The 21,788-nt window shown below is 34.2% G+C and overlaps 1 long non-coding RNA gene across 1 annotated transcript in view; it reads right to left on the bottom strand.

Moving 5' to 3' along the window:
- The window catches only part of LOC147584306 (uncharacterized), a 204,907-nt gene that overhangs the window by 148,759 nt on the left and 34,360 nt on the right, over positions 1-21,788 (bottom strand). The window contains exons 2-4 of the long non-coding RNA XR_015248218.1: positions 16,942-17,175; positions 15,720-15,861; positions 1,779-1,837 (exon numbers count right to left, since the gene is read on the bottom strand). This is a non-coding gene — a long non-coding RNA (uncharacterized LOC147584306). The remainder of the gene's footprint in view (positions 1-1,778; positions 1,838-15,719; positions 15,862-16,941; positions 17,176-21,788) is intronic.

Genomic DNA, 21,788 nt, shown 5'->3' with positions numbered 1-21,788 from the left:
CACAGAATGAATTGGAAGAAGCAAGTATGTGGTAAACTTTATCTGTATCCTGTCCAACTGGGTAATTTAGCTCCATAACAAGTGCAATGAAACTAATGGGCAATTAGCAAATATTTCCTTTATTTCATGTAAACCTAGGAAAAATAGCAGGATAATTACTAAAATCCTTCTTTTAAGAGAAATAGTAATTCCCTACTTGGGAACCAATAGTATAATATATGTTAAATGAATATAATTTAAATAAAAAAATTGAAACCAACAAAAAATAAAATAAAAATGCAGATAAAAAAATTCCATACTTAGTGTATCATATTTTTTTCAGATTTCTGTATGACTTAGAAGTATTTCATAAACACATCAATTTATTCCCTTTTTAAAGCTGAAGAATCACAAGCAGAAATTTTCAGTGTACCTCATGTTACCAACTGCATTTTTAAGTGAAAATCTGAAACAATTTTAATATTGTATACCATGGCCCTGATTTATCCTTATTATTTATGTAAAACACACTAGTAAATACAAATTCTTGGTGACAAATATTTATCTTTCTCTAAGTAAAATTTAGGATGGATTAACTAAATGATTTTCCTAAACATTCTATTACTTCCTCTATTAATGTTTTTTTATGTGTAGAAAGTGCTTTTAATTATGGTTTATATACAGCAAGAGTACAAAGTAGACCCATAATGAGGAAATGACAACCTTGCCAACAGAGCCTAAAATCTCCTAATACTAAGTTCCAAACTCCATTCTTTTTTTTTCATTATTTTTTTTTTTTTTTTAAATTTTTTTTTCAACGTTTATTTATTTTTCGGACAGAGAGAGACAGAGCATGAACGGGCGAGGGGCAGAGAGAGAGAGGGAGACACAGAATCGGAAACAGGCTCCAGGCTCTGAGCCATCAGCCCAGAGCCCGACGCGGGGCTCGAACTCACAGGACCGCGAGATCGTGACCTGGCTGAAGTCGGACGCTTAACCGACTGCGCCACCCAGGCGCCCCATTCATTATTTTTAATGTTTATTTATTTTTTAGAGAGAGACAGAGCACGAGTGGGGGAGGGGCAGAGAGAGAGGAAGGCACAGAATCTGAAGCAGGCCCCAGGCTTTGAGCTGTTAGCAGAGAGCCTGATGTGGGGCTCAAACTCACAAACCATGAGATCATGACCTGAGCTGAAGTCAGACACTTAACCAACTGAGCGACCCAGGCACCCCCAAACTCCATTCTTTACAGATCTCCTATTTAAAAAAATTTTTTTTTCAACGTTTTTATTTATTTTTGGGACAGAGAGAGACAGAGCATGAACGGGGGAGGGGCAGAGAGAGAGGGAGACACAGAATCGGAAACAGGCTCCAGGCTCCGAGCCATCAGCCCAGAGCCTGACGCGTGGCTCGAACTCACGGACCGCGAGATCATGACCTGGCTGAAGTCGGACGCTTAACCGACTGCGCCACCCAGGCGCCCCCACAGATCTCCTATTTTAAAGAAATGACAAAACACTATTCTTTCATGTTTTTTCTTTAAAAAGATATGTGATTTAAATTTATTGTTTAAGGAGATATTTCAGTTGCTACTTAGGCTAAATATCCATATATATCAGGTACATCATTCATATATATATATATATATATATATATATATATATATATATATATGCTAATTGTATAATATATATATGTGCTAATTATACCAATAGCACAAACACACAATACATTTATAGACTCCATATGTATAGAAACCTGGATTTGTAAATAATAAATGTATTTGATAGAGAACTTACAGAATAGGCAGAATTTATTCTGTAGGTGTCTTTGTTTCTTCTTGTTGTTTTCAGTTGACCTATGAATACAAAGGAAATAATTCAGACCAAGCAAATAAAAGGGTACAATAGCTTTGATTGATAGTAACACATATAGAGAGCCTCATTATAAATATATATGGTGATATTATCTCTGCTTGTACATTAGCCCAAATAAACTTTGGTATCCCTTTGGAAATAAGTAACACAAACTTTCTAGAAATACATTTTCAAAAACGAGACACATGAGAAATTACAGTAGCTATAATGTAAAGCAGTTTACTTGAAACATAACTGTATATATAACTCTAATGTATTTATAAATTTCAAATATTATATACATTATTTTACTAGTCTTTACAGAGACATTAATAAGAAGGAAGAGATTTGTTCTTATCTATATAACTAGTAAAGCAGTTGCTTCCTGAATAAAGATTTGTTCTTTTCCACTACCACGTTTTATAGAACAGTTTGAAAATACTCATGGTGCCATGCCAATTATGTAAAAATCTCTATAGAAGTAAATCACCCCATTAATTTATGTCATTAATAAAGTAAATTATAAATAATGGCATACAGACATTTTATTTCTCTAATTCAGTGAGGTTTACTGAATACATACACACATCATCAACCTAATTTTTAAAAATTTTTTTTTATGTTTATTTATTTTTGAGAGACAGAGAGACAGACTGAGAGCAGGAGAGGAGCAGAAAGAGAGGGAGACACAGAATCCGAAGCAGGCTCCAGGCTCTGAGCTATCAGCACAGAACCTGATGTGGGGCTCAAACTCATGAACTGTGAGATCACAACCTGAGCTGAAGTTGGATGTTTAACCCACTGAGCCACCCAGGTGCCCCATCAACAACCTAACTAAGATGAAGAACACTTCCATCGCTCCAGAGAATTCCTTCATGTGACCAATACCCCTTGGAAGTCGATGTTATTATTTCAGTCACCAGAAATCAGTTTTAAAATTTGTTACAAAATTTAATATAAATGAAACAATACATTGTATATTAATATGCATCTGATTTCTCTTAATAAACTAAGGTTTTTGAGACTAATCATTGTTTTTGCATATTTTGGTGTGTTTCTTTTAAACTGTTGAGTAGGATTCCACCATATAAATCTAGAAAAAATTTATCTCCCCATTCATTAGTTGATGGATATTTGGGTTGTTTCCACTTGCAGGTTACTAAAACCAACCTATAATGCATATTCGTTTAACGTTTTATTAATTCTACTTAATTTGTCTTTATTTTTTTACTATATTATGCTTTTTAAGTTAGAAATTTAGAAAATGTATTTTTTAATGTTTTTAATTTATTTCTTCTTTTAAGTTTATTTATTTTGACAGAAAGATAGTGATCGTATGAGCAGGGCAAAGACACAAAGGGTGAGGAGAGAGAGAGAATCTCAAGAATCCTGATAGCACAGAGCCTGACAGGAGGCTGGATCTCATGAACCATGAGATCATGAACTGGGCCAAAATCAGGAGTCAGTCAGAAGTTTCACCAACTTAGCCACCCAGTAGCTCCCAATTTTTTTTTTTAATAGAAGCACTTATACTAAGAAAATTCCTTTTAACACTGTTTTCACCACATCCCACAAAAAGAAATATACTGTATTATTATTATTCAGTTGAAAATAATGTCCCTTGTGGTATATATTTTAACCTAAGGGATATTTATATGTATGTGGCTTAAGTTTTCAAATACATGAATATCTTACTTTTTGTTAATAATTACTAATTTTGTTCTGTTTGGTCACTGAATATGTACTCCGTAGGATAGCAATTTTTTTGAAATTTTTGAGACTAACTTTATGGCCTACCTTATGGTTATTTTGTTGAAAATTCTACGTTTACCTTAAAAATATGTATTTTATTGTTGTTGGATGATGTGTTCTAAAAATGTCAATTAGGGCACTTGTAATGAGCACAGGGTGTTGTTGTAAAGTGTTGAATCACTATATTGTACATTTGAAACTAATATTACATTGTATGTTAACTAACCGGAATTTAAATAAAATCTTTTTTTTTTAAGGACATTTGTTTTTAGTGTTGTTGAAATCATCTAGTTCCTTACCAATTGTTCTGAATGTTCTATATGGCTACTTATGATATGCATGTTTTACCTATTAAAAATAACTTCCATATTTTGGAACTAGAATTGTACATATATCTCTTTTTCTCTTTTATGTTTTTGCCATATCATTTTCCTAACTTTGATTTTGAGTACCACCTGCTTCATTTCTGATATTTGGTATTTGTGTTCTTTTCCTGATAAGCATGTCTAGATGTTGGTAATAATCTTCTGAAGGATACAACTATTCTATTCACTAATTTTCCTTATTTTCTCATTTTTACAGATTTTGCTTCTTTTTTTAAATTTTTTCTACTTTAAGTTTAATTTTTTTAATTTAACTTAATTAAAAAGTATTTTAGAGCAATTTGGGGTTCAGAGCAAAATTGAGAGAAAAGTACAGAAATTTTCCATGTATATAAGCATAGCCTTCCCAAGTACCAAATCCCCCACCAGAGTGGCACATCTCTTGCAAGTGATGAACTGACAATTGACACATCAAAATCAAAGTCCATACTTTATATAAGACTTTATTCTTGGTGTTGTACATTCTATGGGTTTGGACAAACGTGTATCATGTAGCCAACAAATAGTATCATAAGGAATAGTTTCACTGCCCTAAAAATCCTCTGTGTTTCACTACTCATCCCTTTATTTCCCCCTTAACACTTGGCAACCACTGATCTTCTTACTCTCTCCATATTTTGCCTTTTCCAGAATGTCATTGAATCAAATCACACAATCTGTAGTCTTTTCAAGATTGGCTTCTTCCACTAAGTAATATGCATTTAAGTTTATTCCATGTCTTTGCATGGCTTGATAACACATTTTTTTACTGCTGAATAATATTCTATTGTTTGAATGAACCAGAGTCTAGTAATCCATTCACCTACCACAGAACATCTTGGTTGCTTACAAGTTTTTGCAATTATTATGTAAAAAAATATATATTTATTTTTGAGAGAGATAGAATGTGAGTGGGTTAGGGGCAGGGAGAGAGGGAGACGCAGAATCTGAAGCAGGCTCCAGGCTCCAAGCTGTCAGCACAGAGCCTGACGCGGGGCTTGAACTCACAAGCTGTGAGATCATGACCTGAGTTGAAGTCGGACGCTCGACCGACTGAGCCACCCAGGCGCCCTGAGTTTTTGCAATTATGAATAAAGATGCTACAAATATTTCTGTGCAGTTTTCTGTGTGGACATAGTTTTCAACTCTCTTGGGTAAATACTAAGAAACACAACTGCTGGTTTATGTTGTAAGAGTATATTTAGTTTTGTAAGGAACCACCAAACTGTCTTCAAATTAGCTATACCATTCTGCATTCCCAATAGCAATAAATGAGAATTGCTGTTGCTCAATATCGTGGCCAGCACTTAATGTTGTCACTTTTCTGTATTTTTGTCATTCTAACACGTATGCAGTGGTACTTGATTATTGTTTGAATTTGTATTTCCCTGAAGACATATGATGTGGAACATCTTTTCATGTGTTTATTTGACATCTGTATATCTTACCTGGTGAGGTGTCTCTATAGGTTTTGGACCATTTTTTAATCAAGCTGTTTGTTTCCTTACTGTTGAATTTTAAGACTTCTTTGTATATTTTGAATAACAACCTGTATCAGATGTATATTTTGCAAATGTTTTCTTTCAGTCTGTAGCTTGCCTTTATTCTCTTGATAATATCTTTTGCGGAGCAGAATTTTTAATTTTAATGAAGTCTAGCTTAATTCTTTATTTCATGGGTTGTGGCTTTGGCGTCCTAATGTCATTATCTAACCCAATATCATCTAGATTTTCTTCTATATAATTTCTATGAGTTTTATAGTTTTTTGTTCCACATTTAGGTCTATGATGCATTTTTTAAAGATTTTATTTTTAAGGAATCTCTGCATCCAATATGGGGCTCAAAACTGCAACCGCATGATTAAGAGCTGTATGCTCCATTGACCAAGCCAGCCAGGCATCCAAGTCTACAATCCATGTTAATTTTTTATAAAGTGTGTAAGGCCCATGTCTAAATTTTTTAAGCATATTCATGTTCAGTTGTTCCATCACTACTTGTTGAAAAGACTATCTGCTCCATTGTACTGCCTTTGCAACTTTTTCAAAGATTAGACTATATTTCTCCCTCAATATTGTGTTGGCTATTCTGAGTCTTTGCCTCTCCACATCAACTTTAGAATCAGTTGCTCAATGTCTACAAAACAATTTTCTGGGATTCTAACTGGGATTGCATTGAATCTGTACATCAATTTTTAATGCACTTATTGATATGATATGATTTTTCTTTGTTTAGTCCATTGATATGATGGATTACATTAATTTTCAAATGTTGAATAAGCTTTGTATAACTGGAATAAATCCTTCTTAGTCAGGTGTATAATTTTCTCATAAATTATTGGATTCAATTTGGAAATAGTTGGTTCAGGATTTTTTTCACCTATGCTCATGAGACATTGATCTAGTTTTATAATGTTTTGTCTGATTTTGGTGTTAGGCTAATGCTGGCCTTGTAACTTGGCTTAGGTAGTATTCCTTTGATATATATCCTTTGAAAAAGATTGCAGAGAACTGGTATAAATTCTTCCTTAAACAGTTGATAGAATTCACCAGTGATCCTATCTGGGCCTGGTGCTTTCTGATTTGGAAGGGCATTAGTTATTAACTATACTTATTTAATAGACATAATATAGTTAGATCATCCATTTCTTCTTGTGTGAGTTTAGCAGAATGTGTATTTCAGAGAATTAGTCCATTTCAACTAGGTTATCAAATAGCAGGAATAGAGTTGTTGATAGTATTCCTTTATTCTGCTTTTCCCATCCATGAGTTCTATAGTGAACTTTTATTTCTGTTATTAGTGATTTGTATTCTCTCTTATCCTGGCCAGAAGAATATCAATTTTATATTTTTCAAACAGCCAACTTTTGGTTTTGTTGATTTTCTCTATTGATTTTCAGGTTTCTATTTTATTGATTTCTGCTTTTATTCTTATTATTTCTTTTCTTCTTTGAATATAATTCACTCTCCTTTTTCTAGTGTCCTAAGGTAAAATCTCAGATAATTTTAGATATTTTAGATCTTTCTCTTCTTTAAATTTGCATACAATGCTATAAATTTCCCTCTATGCACTACTTTCAAGCGCATCCCACACATTTTGGCAAGTTGTGCTTTCATTTTCAGTAGTTCAGTGTGTGTGTGTGTGTGTGTGTGTGTGTGTGTGTGTGTGTGTGTATGTGTGTGTGTGTGTGTGTGTGTGTGTGTAGAGAGAGAGAGAAAGAGAGAGAGAGAGAAATTACAGATTCCTTTTTTAATTTTTTCAGAATTTTAAAAAATTTAAATCCAAGTTAGTTAACATATAGTATAATAATGATTTCAGGAATAGAATCCAGTGATTCATCACTTACATATAACAGTGTTCATCCCAACAAGTGCCCTCCTTAATGCCCATCACCCATTTAACCCATCCCCCACCCAACATCCTACCAACAACCCTGTTTGTTCTCCATATTTTAGAGTCTCTTATGGTTTGTCTCTCTCTCTGTTTGATCTTATTTGTGCTTCCCTTCCCTTATGTTATCTGTTTTTGTTTCTTAAATTCCACATATGAGTGAAGTCATATATTTGTCTTTCTCCGACTGATTTATTTTGCTTAGCATAATACACTCGAGTTCCATCCACATTGTTACAAATGGCAACATATATATAGGTATAGATAGACAGATACACACATATCACATCTTCTTTATCCATTCATCAGTTGAAGGACATTTGGGCTCTTTCCATATTTTGGCTTTGTAGATAGTGTTGCTGTAAACATTGGGGTTCATGTGCCCCTTTGAATCAGCATTTTTATATCTTTTGTATAAATACCTAGTAGTGCAATTACTGGGTTGCAGGGTAGTTCTATTTTTAACTTTTGAGGAACCTCCATACTGTTTGCCAGAAGGGCTACACCAGCTTGCATTCCCACCAACAATGCAAAAGAGATCCTCTTTCTCTGCATCTCACCAAAATTTGTTGTTGCCTGAGTTGTTAATGTTAGCCATTCTGACAGGTGTGAGGTGGTATTTGTGTGGTTTTAATATGTATTTCCCTGATGATAAGTGATGTTGAACATTTTTTCATGTGTCTGTTAGCCATCTGGATAAATTCTATGGAAAAGTGTCTATTCATGTCATCTGCCCATTTCTTCACTGGATTATTTGTGTTTTGGGTTTTGAGTTTGATAAGTTCTTATAGATTTGGATATTAACCCTTTATCAGATATGTCATTTGCAAATATCTTCTCCCATTTCATCAGTTGTCTTTTAGTTTTTCTGGTTGTTTCCTTCTCTGTGCAGAAGCTTTTTATTTTGATGAGGTCCCTGTAGTTCGTTTTTGCTTTTGTTTCCCTTGCCTCCAGAGACATGTCAAGTAAAACGTTGCTGCAGCCACGGTCAAAGAGGTTGTTCTCTGTTTTCTCCTCTAGGATTTTGATGGCTTCCTGTATTATGTTTAGGTGTCTCATCCATTTTGAGTTTATTTTTGTATATGGTGTAAGAAAGTGGTCCAGGTTCATTCTTCTGCATGTTGCTGTCCAGGTTTCCCAAAACAATTTACTAGAGACTGTATTTTTTCCACTGGATATTCTTTCCTGCTTTGTTAAAGATTAGTTGGCCATATGTTTGGGTGATCCATTTTTGGGTTCTCTATTGTGTTCCATTGATCTATGTGTCTGTTTTTGTGCCAGTACCATACTGTCTTGATGATTATCACTTTGCAATCATACTTGAAGTCTGGAATTGTGATGCCTCCAGATTTGGTTTTCTTTTTCAACATTACTTTGCTCTTTGGGGTCTTTTTTGGTTCCATACAAATTTTAGAACTGTTCCTTCTGGTTCTGAAGAATGTTGGTGTTATTTTGATAGGGATTGCACTGAATAAGTAGATTGCTTTGGGTAGTATTGACATTTTAACAATATTTGTTCTTCCATCCATGAACATGGACAGTATATTTTTCAATGTCTCATGAGATTTCTTCTTTTATGTTTACATAATTTAGAAGTTTGTCATCTAATCTCAATATAATTTGGGATGTTTCAAGTTATCTTTCTATCATTGATTACTAGTTTAATTATATTGTGATCTGAGAGCAGACATTGTATGATTTATATTCTTTTATATTTTTTTAATGTATGTTTATGGGCCAGAAAGTCTATCTTGGTCTATGTTTTTGTGAGCTCTTCTTTATTTATTTTATTTTATATTTATATTTATTTTTACTCACTCTTCTTTATTATTATGTAATAACCCTCTGTAACTCTGATAATTTTCTGTTTTGAAATTTGCTCTATTGAAATTCATATAGTTGCCCCTTTTATTAGTGTTAGCATGCTTCTCCATTCATTTATTTTATTATTTGTTATTTATTTTTATTTTTTTAATTTATTTATTTTGAGAGAGAGAAGGCATGAGCAGGGGAGGGGCAGAGAGAGTGGGAGACGAAGAGAAAGAGAATCCCAAGCAGGCTCCATGCTGTCTGCACAGAGTCAGATGTGGGACTCTGAGCTGAAATTGAGAGTCTGACGTTTAACCGAATGAGCCGCCTGGGTACTCCTCACTTCATTTACTTTAAATCTATGTGTATATTTATACTTAAAGTGAGTTCTTATAGATAAGATAGAGTTGGGTGTTATTTGATTCATTCTGATCATCTCTGTCTTTTTACATGGTGTATTTAGATCTCTGAAGTTCAAAGTTATTATTGTATATTTGGAGTAATATTTATCTACTGTCTTCTATTTGTTGCTCTTGTTCTTTGTTCCAAATTTTGTTTCACACAATTTTTCTGCATTTTTTTGGTTTTCACTGAATATCTTATATCATTCTATTTTTTCTTCCCTCTTAGTATATAGGTTATACACTTTTTTTTTTTTTTTAGTGGTTGCTCTAGAGTTTGCTATATGCATTTACAATGAATCCGAGCCATCTTTCAGAAAACATTACACCACTTCATGTGCAGTATGAGTACCTTATAATAACCAAATAATTCTAATTCTTCCCTCCTATCTCTTTTTTTTTTTCTGGTATTTATTTAACTTATATATAATCATTTGTACACATATATACATAAGTATACATAATCAAATATACTGATGCTATTTTAACTTGAACAAATTCTTACCTATTAGGTCAATTAAATTTTATTTTTACTTATTCCTTCCTCAGTGCTCTTTCTTTATATCAATTCACATCTGATTTATATTAATTTGCTTCTCTCTAAAAATTCCTTTTAATATTTCTTGCAAACCGAGTCTACTGGCAATAAATTCCTTAAATTTTTGTCTGAGAAAATCTTTCCATCCCTTCACTTTTGAAGCATAATTTCAGAGTAGTCACTCTTGCAGGTGACTATTTCCCCCCCCCATCTGCTTTATCTATCAGAGCTCTTACCATAATAATCATAGCTGTTTTAAAATCCCAGTCTGATAACTCCAACATCCCTTCCATGTCAACATTTCTTTTTTTTTTTTTTTAATATGAAATTTATTGTCAAATTGGTTTCCATACAACACCCAGGGCTCATCCCAAAAGGTGCCCTCCTCAATACCCATCTGTCTCTTTAAACTATTTTACTTTTGTTTGTTTGTTTTGCCTGTTAGTATGTCTTGTAAATGCCTTGGTAGCCAGACATGATGTACTGGTTAAAAGAAACTACTATAAATAGGCCTTTAGTAATGTGGTGGAGGGAGTGGGGTAGACAGATGTTATAACCCTATAATTTTGGTTTCAGTCTTTTCATTAGTCTGTGCCTCTGGACTGTGAGTTTTACAACTACTTCTGAGTTCCTCCACCCCCACTCCTCCTTTGGTGGTACTGGATCACTAGAGTGGTCTGGAGTTGGATGTTTCTTTTCTTCCAATGAATTAGGCTCTGAAAAAACCCAAGGAGATTAGTAGCTGGCTGACTAGTTTCTCCTGAGGAATTTTTTATTAAGAAGAGCAGGGTGCTCTGGCATATTTCAAAATCACTCCTGTTTCCTTCCACCTGATGTAAACAGGAGGCTTTTTTTCTCCAACATAGGGATAACTTGTGTTATTATACTTCACATTATTGTGTTTCACAGAGAGTGCATTTTTCTTCCAAATTGAAGATTAGTCATAACCCTGTGTCAAGTCCATCAGTGCCATTTTTCCAAAGTATTTGCTTATTTTATGTCTCTGTATCACAATTTGGTAATTCCCACAATATGTCAAGGTTTTTATTATTATATTGGTTATGGTGATCTGCGATCAGTGATTACAATTTTCCAAAAGCTCAGATAATAGTATTTTTAACAATAAAATATTTTTAAATTAAGGTAAGTACATTTTTTTAGATACAAAATTATTGCACACTTAATAGACTACAGTGTAAACATGCATTTTATATGAACTGGGAAACCAAAAAGTTAATCTGACTTGTTACTTGTGATATAAACTCCATTAGAGTGGTCTTAAGCCAAACTTGCAGTATCTCTGAGGAATGCCAGTATTTATAGTGAGAAAATGGCTGAACTCTTGGAGGTAAAATTCACAAAGCACAGGGCCCCTCTATGACTGGAGTTTTTAACTCTCAGAGCTGTCCACACTGAGCCTCCAGAGATTTGTCAATTATAGTTCAGGTTTCCCACTGTCATGGGGTGTCTTGGTTCCTGCAGATGTTTCTCCACCAGGATGTTGTGATCCTCTGTATCCATTTGTCTGTTTCTCCATATAGGGGAGCATGGTTTCCCTGTGACTTCATTTCTCTTAAGAACCTAAGATTTGTTCACTTTTCAATTTGTTTAGCATTCTACTCATAAGAAGAGAGGGGCAGCTACATGCTGAACTGGAAAACCTGTCCCTTATTTAGTTTCTTGAAGTGGACACTAAAGGACAAACCATTTATTTGAACTATTTATTTCTTTCTACTATATGTCCTTCATGCTATATATTTAAATATAAGTACTGGTTTAGCTGGATTCCACAATTTTCAAAATATTTTGTTTTTACTTTCTTTCAGTTTATTTCTCCTAATTTTTCTGTTGATTTCTTCTTTGGCACATGGATTATTTGGAGTGTTTCTATTTTTCAAATAATTTGGCATTTTCCAGATATTTTTGTTATTGATTTCCAATTTACACTGCAGTCAGGTTACATTATGTACAAATGGCTTGAATCTTCTTGAATTACTTTATACCCCAGAATGTTGTTCTCCTTTGCAAATTGTTCTATGTGCTTTGTGAAAGATATATGTTCTGTTGTTATTGAGTATAGTGTTCCTTAAGTATCAGTTAAGTCAAAGTATTTGTTTTATTCAAGTCTTCCATAACCTTACTGATTTTCTGTCAATTCTTTCAATCATTTATTGAGAAACATGTTGAAATCCCTGGCTGTGATTTACTTTGTCTATTTCTGTTTATAGGCTTTTCAGATATTGCTATATATATATTAGTATATTGTAAATGTTTTATTATATGCAAAAATGTTTACTATTTTTCTGTTATCCTGATGAATTGACACACTTATCATTAAAAATCATTGTGATAATGTTCTTTATTATGAAAATTATTTTGCCTGATATTCATATACCCACTATCAGTCACTTGTCATTAGCATGGTATACTTCTTTGCTTTTATTCTTATTTTGCTTGTATATTTATATTTAAAGTGTTTTTCACTGATGAATGGCTAGATGTGAGGCTGCTTTGTTAATATATACAGTTTGAATTAATCCTTCTCTAAATATTTTGTAAGTATATTCAGTTTCAAACCTGCCACCAAAACTAGTTAATAGCATTCACTGTGCATAAAGTTTTTCCTAAGTGAATAAAATTGCACATCTGCAAAAAAAAATAAATTGTTTTTATTGTAGGCTGCATATAATTGACATTGCTTTTATATACAATCTGATAATCACTGCTTTCAATTTGCATTGTGAGATGATTTACACTTATGTGATTACTTATATGCTTGGGTTTAAATTTATACTATCCCTATTATTACAATACATTATTTCACATGTGTGAAAGAATTCTACATTTGTATTTTTTAAATTCTTTTTTTAATGTTTATTTTTTTATTTTTTTTATTTTTTTATTTTTTTTACGTTTATTTATTTTTGAGACAAGAGAGACAGAGCATGAATGGGGGAGGGTCAGAGAGAGAGGGAGACACAGAATCTGAAACAGGCTCCAGGCTCTGAGTGGTCAGCACAGAGCCCACGCGGGACTTGAACTCACAGACCGTGAGATCATGACCTGAGCTGAAGTCGGATGCTTAACCGACTGAGCCACCCAGGCACCCTTAATGTTTATTTTTGAGAGAGAGAGAGACAGAGCATGAGCAAGGGGAGGGACAAAGAGAAAGATACAGAATCCGAAGCATGGTCCAGGCTCTGAGCTGTCAGCACAGAGCCTGGTGCGGGGCTTGAACTCACAAGCCGTGAGATCAAGACCTGTGCTGAAGTCAAAATCTTAACTGATTGAGCCACCCAGGCATCCCCCAAACTCTACCTTTGTAATTAAGGTTCAATTAACCAGCTCACTTCGAATTAATCAAAGCAAACTCCTGGGTAGGCCTGACCTAATCAAATGGATTCTTTTAAAAGGCAGTCTAGAGATCAGAGAAAAACTCTCCTGCTAGCTTTGAAAAAGCAAGTTTGCCATGAGTTCCATAGTTGCAAAGAAATTTATTCTTATAACCACCACATGATCTTGAAAGAGGACCTTGGACCTCAGATGAGAATGTAGTCCTGATTAACACCTTGAATGCAGCCTGTGGAACCCTGTACAGAGAACTCATCAAAAACAAGCCTGACAAAAAAAATGTCATTGTTTAAAGACACTAGGTTTGTGGTAATTTATGTGGCAAGTGAAACTAATACATGATTATAAGACTGTTCTGGCACTTACAGGTTAATTTAGGGTTTATAGTGTACATTGTTCACTTACCACAATTTACTAATAAATATAAATTCAAGTTTTATTTATCAAAAAATATAATATCAAGAAAGAACATTATAACAGTATATTTTGGATTTCTTCCTTTCTGACCTGTGTGCTATTGCTGTCACACATTTTCCTTCTACATGATTCCCCCATGGTACAGTTTCATTTTTCCACTTTAGACAGTTAATTATCATTTTAAAGGATTTAAGTGATAATTTTAAAAATATTTATTTTATTTTTTTTAATGTTTATTTATTTTTGAGAGAGAAAGAGAGTGCAAGCCAGGGAGGGTCAGAGAGAGAGGGAGACACAGAATCTGAAGCAAGGCTCCAGGCTCAGTGTCTGTATAGAGCCGGATGCGGGGCTCAAACACACGAACCATGAGATAATGACCTGAGCTGAAGTCGGAGGCTTAACTGAGTGGGCCACCCAGGTGCCCCAGTAATTTTAAAAATCTTTGCATTTATCCATAAAGTTACTGTTTCTGGTGTTCGTCATTCCTTTATTTTGAACCAGATTTCCATCTGGTACCATGCCCCTTCTACTTAAATAACTTCTTTTAGCATTCCTTGCAGTGCAGTTCTGCTGGGATGATATATTCTTTTAGCTCTGTGTCTGAAAAAGATCTTTGTTTCACTTTCATATTTGAAATACATTTTTTTTTCTGGATAAAGAATTCTAAGCAGACAGATTTCTTTCTTTTTTTTCCTTTTACTACTTTAAAATTATTTTCCACTATGTTTTTGCTTGTATTGTTTCTAATGAGTGATCTGCTTTCAGTCTTATCTGGTTTTTTTTCTGTATATAACATGTCTTTTTCCTCTGGATGCGTTTACAATTTCCTACATTTTACTGTTGTTGAGCAATTTTATTGTGATGTGCCTTGGTGTGGTTTTCTTTATGTTTCCTGTGCTAGGGCTTGATTAGCTTCTTGATGAGTGAGTTAGAAGTACTGTGACACATTCTAACTATGCATTATAAATTCACACTCTGAATCAATGTGTTCATGCACTAATATCAAGTTTAAAAGCAAAACCATCCAGAATGTCTCAGAGATTATAATGATATAATACTGAATTTGACGGATATTGAATTTCATGTGATTTGAATGACTCAGTGTTTATTATTTTTAAAGAACTGCTTAAATTCACAATTATAAAAGGAAAATGTGGATTATATACATAAATGTTGAGATTGAAAATAGTATTATAGGTTATTGAACATTTTATTTAATTATCACTGTGTGCCTTGTGGCATTACCAGTAAAGCAAAGTCTCTTTAAATTATCTAGTCATGTACATTCACTGGGAATTTGGGGGAAGGGCCCTTTTGGGTGTAGTACTCTATTAATATGTTGTGATGGTCTTTTTTTTTAAAGTTTTTTTTAATGTTTATTTATTTTTGAGAGACAGAGAAAGAGAGACACAGAACATAAGCAAGGGGTTGGGGGTGGGTAGCAGAGAGAGGGAGACACAGAATCTCAAGCAGGCTCCAGGCTCTGAGCTGTCAGCACAGAGCCCTATGCAGGGTTCAAACCCACAAACCGAGAGACCATGACCTGAGCTGAAGTCGGAGGCTTGAATGACTGACCAACCCAGGCGCCCCTAATATGTTGATAGTCTTAATGAACCTCAAAGACAACATCTATTATTACTATTTAAATCCTAGTATACACTTTCTGTTTTATGGCAACATAACGAAATCATACAATAAAATGCTTCAAGAAACTTTCAAAACTGGTAGCACTTTATGGTCTGGCAGAGGCTAACCCAACACTCTTAAATAGCATGCTCCTGGCAGCTGCCTTGTGAGTACAGCAGGGGAGATATTGGCATTCCAGTCCTGCCTACCAGTTTCACAATACCACCTGCCCTGAACATACCTGCTGAGAATGCTGGGGTCATGGAAGAATCCAAAGGTCAGGCTTCTGGTTTTGGTGTAGCTTTAGAGGAGATAGAAAAAGCTTGGAGGGAAATTTTCTCTGTATTTTTTCTCAGCAAAAGGAAAGTATATCCTCTAAAACCCTGTGTAAGAAGTGAAAAAATAAAAAGAGGACATTTATTCTGCAGCTAAAGTAGGACAAAAACACAACTTAGAGTCATGAGTTAAAAGTCAGTAAACATATTGTAGTTCTTTTCCAAAGAGCTTAGTTGAGATAACGGTTCTTTAGGAAGGTGTAAGGAATAATAGTACTTATGATTTGTAAAAGCTGTCATTTGAGGTGGTCAGAATGCAAGACTATAATGCTGAATTGAAGTATAAGACAAACAACAAGCTTCTGAAATCATAAATCCGGCATGCAATTTTGAGAAGTGAGGTACATTTGTTTTGAGTGGGCTATTGGTGAGCCTAGGCCAAACAGTCTTTGGAATTGAAAGCAAGGCTCATATGACTTGTTATAAATTTTATATGTTTCAGACCTAGTGAGGTTCAAAAGTGAGGAATTTGTTTGCATTCTGATGCAATACCAATTGTATTAACAGATGTTTAAGGATGAGTGTTCTAAACCAAAGGCATTTGTTTGATATTTTCAGCATCATTTTTTCTACCCACATATGTCAAAACAATTCTGAACAGCATGCTTTCCAAACTGCTAGTAATTTCTTTAGAGAAATAACTTCAGAAGCAAAAGTAATTAACTAAGCAAATAAAGTTTGTATAAAATTAGAACCTATTCAAGTAGAACAAAAAAAAATTTTTTTGTTAAGAGCTAATAAAGAGGGATCACAGTGAATTAGATTAAATTTCTTTTTCACAAATATTAATATTCTTTGTACTATTATGGGCTACGTATTCTGATTCAGGTATTAATAGTTGTCATAGTCCAACTGTTTCTGTGGTGGAGAAGGAAATGTTCACCTTTTATATTATCTTTTTGAATAATTTTTAAATTTACAATTTTTAGTAAAGAAATAAGCTTGGAGGTCAGCAAACTATACTTATAGAATCAATGTTGGCTTATTAGTTGATGTTATCCAAGGCATGTGCTTTTCTTCTATTTACCCACAGCATAAACTAAAAACTGTCAGTGTGCAGGACCCAGAGAAGAGCAGCATCATTCTGTGGACGACAACCATCATATATACCTTGCAGCAGAAACTTACTGTATGGGTCATTCTCTCCACAGTATCAGTATACCCAGGTCAGGTTAAGCTGTTGAGTCATTTTGGTATCTTAGAGCACTTTTCCTTGTGTGGAATCCTCTTCTTTGTAGACAGGCCTAATTATAGTCATTGACAATTATCCAATGAACAAGTCTTCTAGAACATGTAGATACTTGTTTCCTACCCAACTCCTCCTTAAGAATCCTGGTACCTCTGGGAATCCCGAGAGAAAGACTGAAAAAGAAACAGATTCTTGGCAACAGAAGTGGACTGGAATTAGTTTTTGAATTCTCTAAACAATGAGTTTGCACAGCAATGGAACTTTAAACTGGTACCTCCACTAACCATAATTCTATAGAGTTGATTGCTTTGAAAGATCTGTAACATACCACACTGTAAAAATACAAATAATTAACAAGATGAGTTATAGAATTTGTTGTTTTCTCTCTCAAGTCTAATTGGTTATTAAAATCACAGGAATATTTTTGAGTGTTAATCAGTGTATACATGCAACTTCATATCTCTATGGTAAGTTGGTCATCATTTCCCTCAGTATTTAATTTTTATTGTATTAAATATATTAAATATTAAATATATATAAAGTATTACTTTTACCTTAAATTCCAAGTTGCAGATTATGTTCTTATTGCATACCAATGCAATGAAATGAGGAGCTATTTCTACTGCTAAAAAGCATGTATTGATTAAAGTGTTATAGCTATAATCATATTAAACCCCCAAACTGTGGCAGATGCTGGTTAAAAAAAATGCAGAGGCACAGGGGTGGCACAGTTGGTTAACCGTCCTACTTCGGCTCAGGTCCTGATCATGGGTCCGTGGGTTCAAGCCCCACATTGGGCCCTGTGCAGACAGCTTAGAGTCTGGAGCCTGCTTCAGATTCTGTGTCTCCCTGTCTCTCTACCCTCCCCTGCTTGCACTCTGTCTCTCTCTGTCTCTCAAAAAATAAAAAGTTAAACAAAAGTTTTTTAAATACAGAAATCTCGCATATTCTCACAAAAGATAGGATAATCTCTTTTTTTCCCCATACAAAACCATTTTTGTAAATAAACAAGTCTTCTGTAATGTGAAGCAACTGCTTTTTGAAAAAAATGATACTTCAGTATAAAAAATTAATTCAGTTCATAGAAGATGGTTAGAGCTTGACAAGTTTTATTCCAAAAATAAATAAAGGTCTGTCACTGTACATTTCTCAGACTCTAGCAATCTTTCACACAAGGTATTATCTGTAATTTCATTGAAAATAAACATGACTACTTTCTACCATGCATAAAGATATATAGTTATATGTTATTCTAGGCCAAGTGAATTATTCTGTGTTACTGATTGGTTTAAATTAGGTAATTTGTGAGAAATAAGGAAATCCTACAACAACAAAGCACACGGATTGCTTCAAAATTGAAATGCTGCTATAAGGAAGCTCACACAGCAAGATGCCTTTCTTTGCACAGTAAGAGACCCACCTTTTGAGAAATACAGTCTGCACAGGTTTATAACATCATGATCTTAAAAAAAAAAACACTTTTCAGAAAGCTGTTCAGTATCTATAGATTCTATGAAGCAGAAATCATGCTGATGTCTGACAGGTGTGAAAAAAAATTAGGGTTCAGCAGGGTTTTTACATGACCAAAATTTGTGCTGAATCCACGTAGCAAATTTGTTGTGTGTTTTTAGTCTTCAGTGGAGACTGTTGTATGCTAAAACAGCCCCTCCTTTCCCCACCATACTGGATACTCTAGAATCCACCTCCCATGTGCTGGGGAAAGGGACATCTTTCTTTTCCATCACTTTAGCAGAATGATGAATTCCCCAATCCAGTGGAATTTACTCTTCAGTTTAACTGTTTAAAAAAAAAAAAACATATTTGTTGTGTTATGTAGGCCCAGGGCCTCAGAAAAGCAAACAGGCAAAAGCACAGCAACCCCAAACCTTCCCTGATCTAGGAGTTATGAAACCTGCTCCTGTCATATAGCACTGATCTATCCCTTTATCTCTAGGGTCCTCAGTTTACCCGCTTACATAATTACATAGTTGAACGGGGTAACATACTAGCTCCCTAAAAGATTTATCTGATTCTAAAACAGAAGTTTTTAATCTAATCATTCAGTATTGTCTCTTTGGTTTCCCACAAACTTAAAAGAGTCAGTAACTGACAAAGCTTGATTTACTGTGAAATAGATTCTTAAGAGACAATAGCAATTTAATAATCACAAACTACTTACTATATCCTCTATTAATATTCCATTGTCATGTGAAGTAATTGTATTTTATTTTTTCCATTCTAGAAGTGTTAAGAAAATATCTCCATTGAACAAAAATACCTCCCAGTGACAATTTACTTTTTGTTATTATCTGCTCCTTGTTTTCTTTTCTAAATTTTTAGTGATTTTCAGTAAATTAGATGAAATGGTGAAATAGATTGAACCTGTATTGCGATAGTAGTTGTTTCCTTTTTATTCCCATCAAGGTATCTTTCTGTTTTTCTGGTTCATGTAAGCTCACAGCTGCCCCAGACACTACCTAAGAAGAATCCCACTTCCTTATCCACAACATGAAGTTAGAGTCACACATCCCACACTCTTCTTTTCACATGGCTGTCCAAGGAACTACTATTGTTAATACAATCATGCTTTGGAACATTACTTTTCTCACCATCACTACTATTTAGTAAACTTTAATTTGTATTTGGCTAAGTTGGAAAAAAGTTCAAATCTGAATAAAGCATGGCATTCTGTAAACAGACGCTTCAAGTAGTAACACAATGGACAGTAAGATGGGAACAGGGCAAACTAGATGTTTAGCATCAGCAATACAGAAAAAAACAAAGGCTAAAATGCTATTTATTTTTTTAGCAGAGAGAAAGAGAGAGCGAGAGAGAGAGAACTCCAAGCAGGCTCCTCATTGTCAATACAGAGCCAGGCAGGGCTTGATCTCAGGAACTGTGGGATCACGACCTGAGCCGAAAACAGTCAGACACTCAACCGACTGAGCCACCCAGGTGGCCCTAGAATGTTATTTTAAAATTCAACAATTGGGTATTACTCTATAAATACTGGATACAAAACAATACCCAGGAAAGGCAGGGTAATTTAGTATGCAATAATTAAATTGGTACGTGGCAGAGGACAGAATTATCTTTGAAACAATAAAAAAAAAAAGTGTATTGCAAGTGTTGCTTTTTTCCCAATTAATAACAGACGTAGCTTTCAATAAATGTATACACGAATATTTTTCAATGTAGGAAGTTCACAGTGTAAAGCTGAAGAACTGGAATTAAATAGGTAATATATTTCAGGAAATAGAAAGGTCATTTTCTCAAAGACATAAAGTAAAACTATACAGATATCTAGATCTAGGAGGTTATGTACTGAGAAAATTTCCACATACACATACACAGCCTGCCCTCTCACATACACATAAGCACACACAAATGTACAAATGTCAGTCTGTAGATAGAGTTAATAAAAGTAGAGAAACAGCTTAACTCAGAGTTCGAGTGGTAATAAGATTAACTTCCAAAGTATATTTTTTAGCTTTAAATGCTTGCCAATTTTTAAAATTTTGTTCATTTTTGTAAAGAAAATGTTAGAAAAGGTTTGAACTTACATTGCCTTTTCTGGTAAAATGTGACACACATTAACAATGTTCACAAAACTACTCTGCACCTTAATAAAAGTATTTTATACACAAACTGTTTTAGTGTTTTGAGCCCTGAGAATGCAATTCTCTTCATTCTGGTAATTACTCCCTGGCCACTCACAGATGACAATTTCATTGTGCCTGATCTGATTCTTAACAAAGAAGATCAAATTAGAAATAGTCTTGATATTTATGTCAAATAGACATTGATAAGAAATTCTACTCCTTTCTTATACAAGTTACATTTGTCAATGAATTGAACTAAATAAAAATGTATGCCAGATTCATTTTGGAATTTTAAAATATATACTTATTATTTATATTGCTCTCTATTAATTTAGCCATATTATAAATTGAGCAGTTTAATGGATTAACGTCTCCTGCTCATTGAGAATATTAGCAAGAAAAAGATCCACTACTCTTTTAGTATCAGAGTTTAATTGCTAATATAAACCAGGATTTATCCTTATTCACATCATCTTCTTGCTTTACTTGATTCCTATGATTGCTGCTTATATCCTGTCAACTTAATTATAATTTCATGCCAACTTCTTTCTGCAATTCTTGCAAGGATTATCAGTTATGTATTTATTTTTTCCATCCAGATGACCCCTGCTACTGTAGCTAGACATATCTAACATTGAACTTCTCACTTCTTTCTTCGACTCATGTATGTACTTTTCCTTGAATTTCTCTCATTTCACTTGCACTGCCACTGTCCCCTTGTTTTTCCATATCTGTTTGTGGGGATGACTCTTTCAGTAAACTTTAAACTTCTAAAAAGAAGCCTATCTTATTCATCTCTATATAACTCATTCTATTGCATAGTACAGTTAAGAACACTGAATCTGGGACCAGACTGTCAAAGGTGAAATCTCAGCTATTTATTTTACTAGTGATGTGATATTGGGCAAATTGATTAGCCATTTTTTTTTTTTTTTGGTTTTTTTAGTATTGCAAAATAGGAACTACAATAGTTCCACCTCATAGGGCACTATTCAGGATGAACTGAGATAACAGATGTGAAATAAACAGAAAGCACTTAATAACTGTTAATTACATGGGGCGCCTGGGTGGCTCAGTCGTTGAGCGTCCGACTTTGGCTCAGGTCACGATCTCACGGTCTGTGAGTTCGAGCCCCACATCGGGCTCTGTGCTGACAACTCAGAGCCTGGAGCCTGCTTTAGATT

This window comes from Puma concolor, chromosome A1, assembly GCF_028749965.1.
Source record: "Puma concolor isolate L17-30 chromosome A1, mPumCon1.1.hap2, whole genome shotgun sequence".
NCBI classification, from domain to species: Eukaryota; Metazoa; Chordata; class Mammalia; order Carnivora; family Felidae; genus Puma; species Puma concolor.
This window is presented reverse-complemented; position numbering and strand designations above follow the sequence as displayed.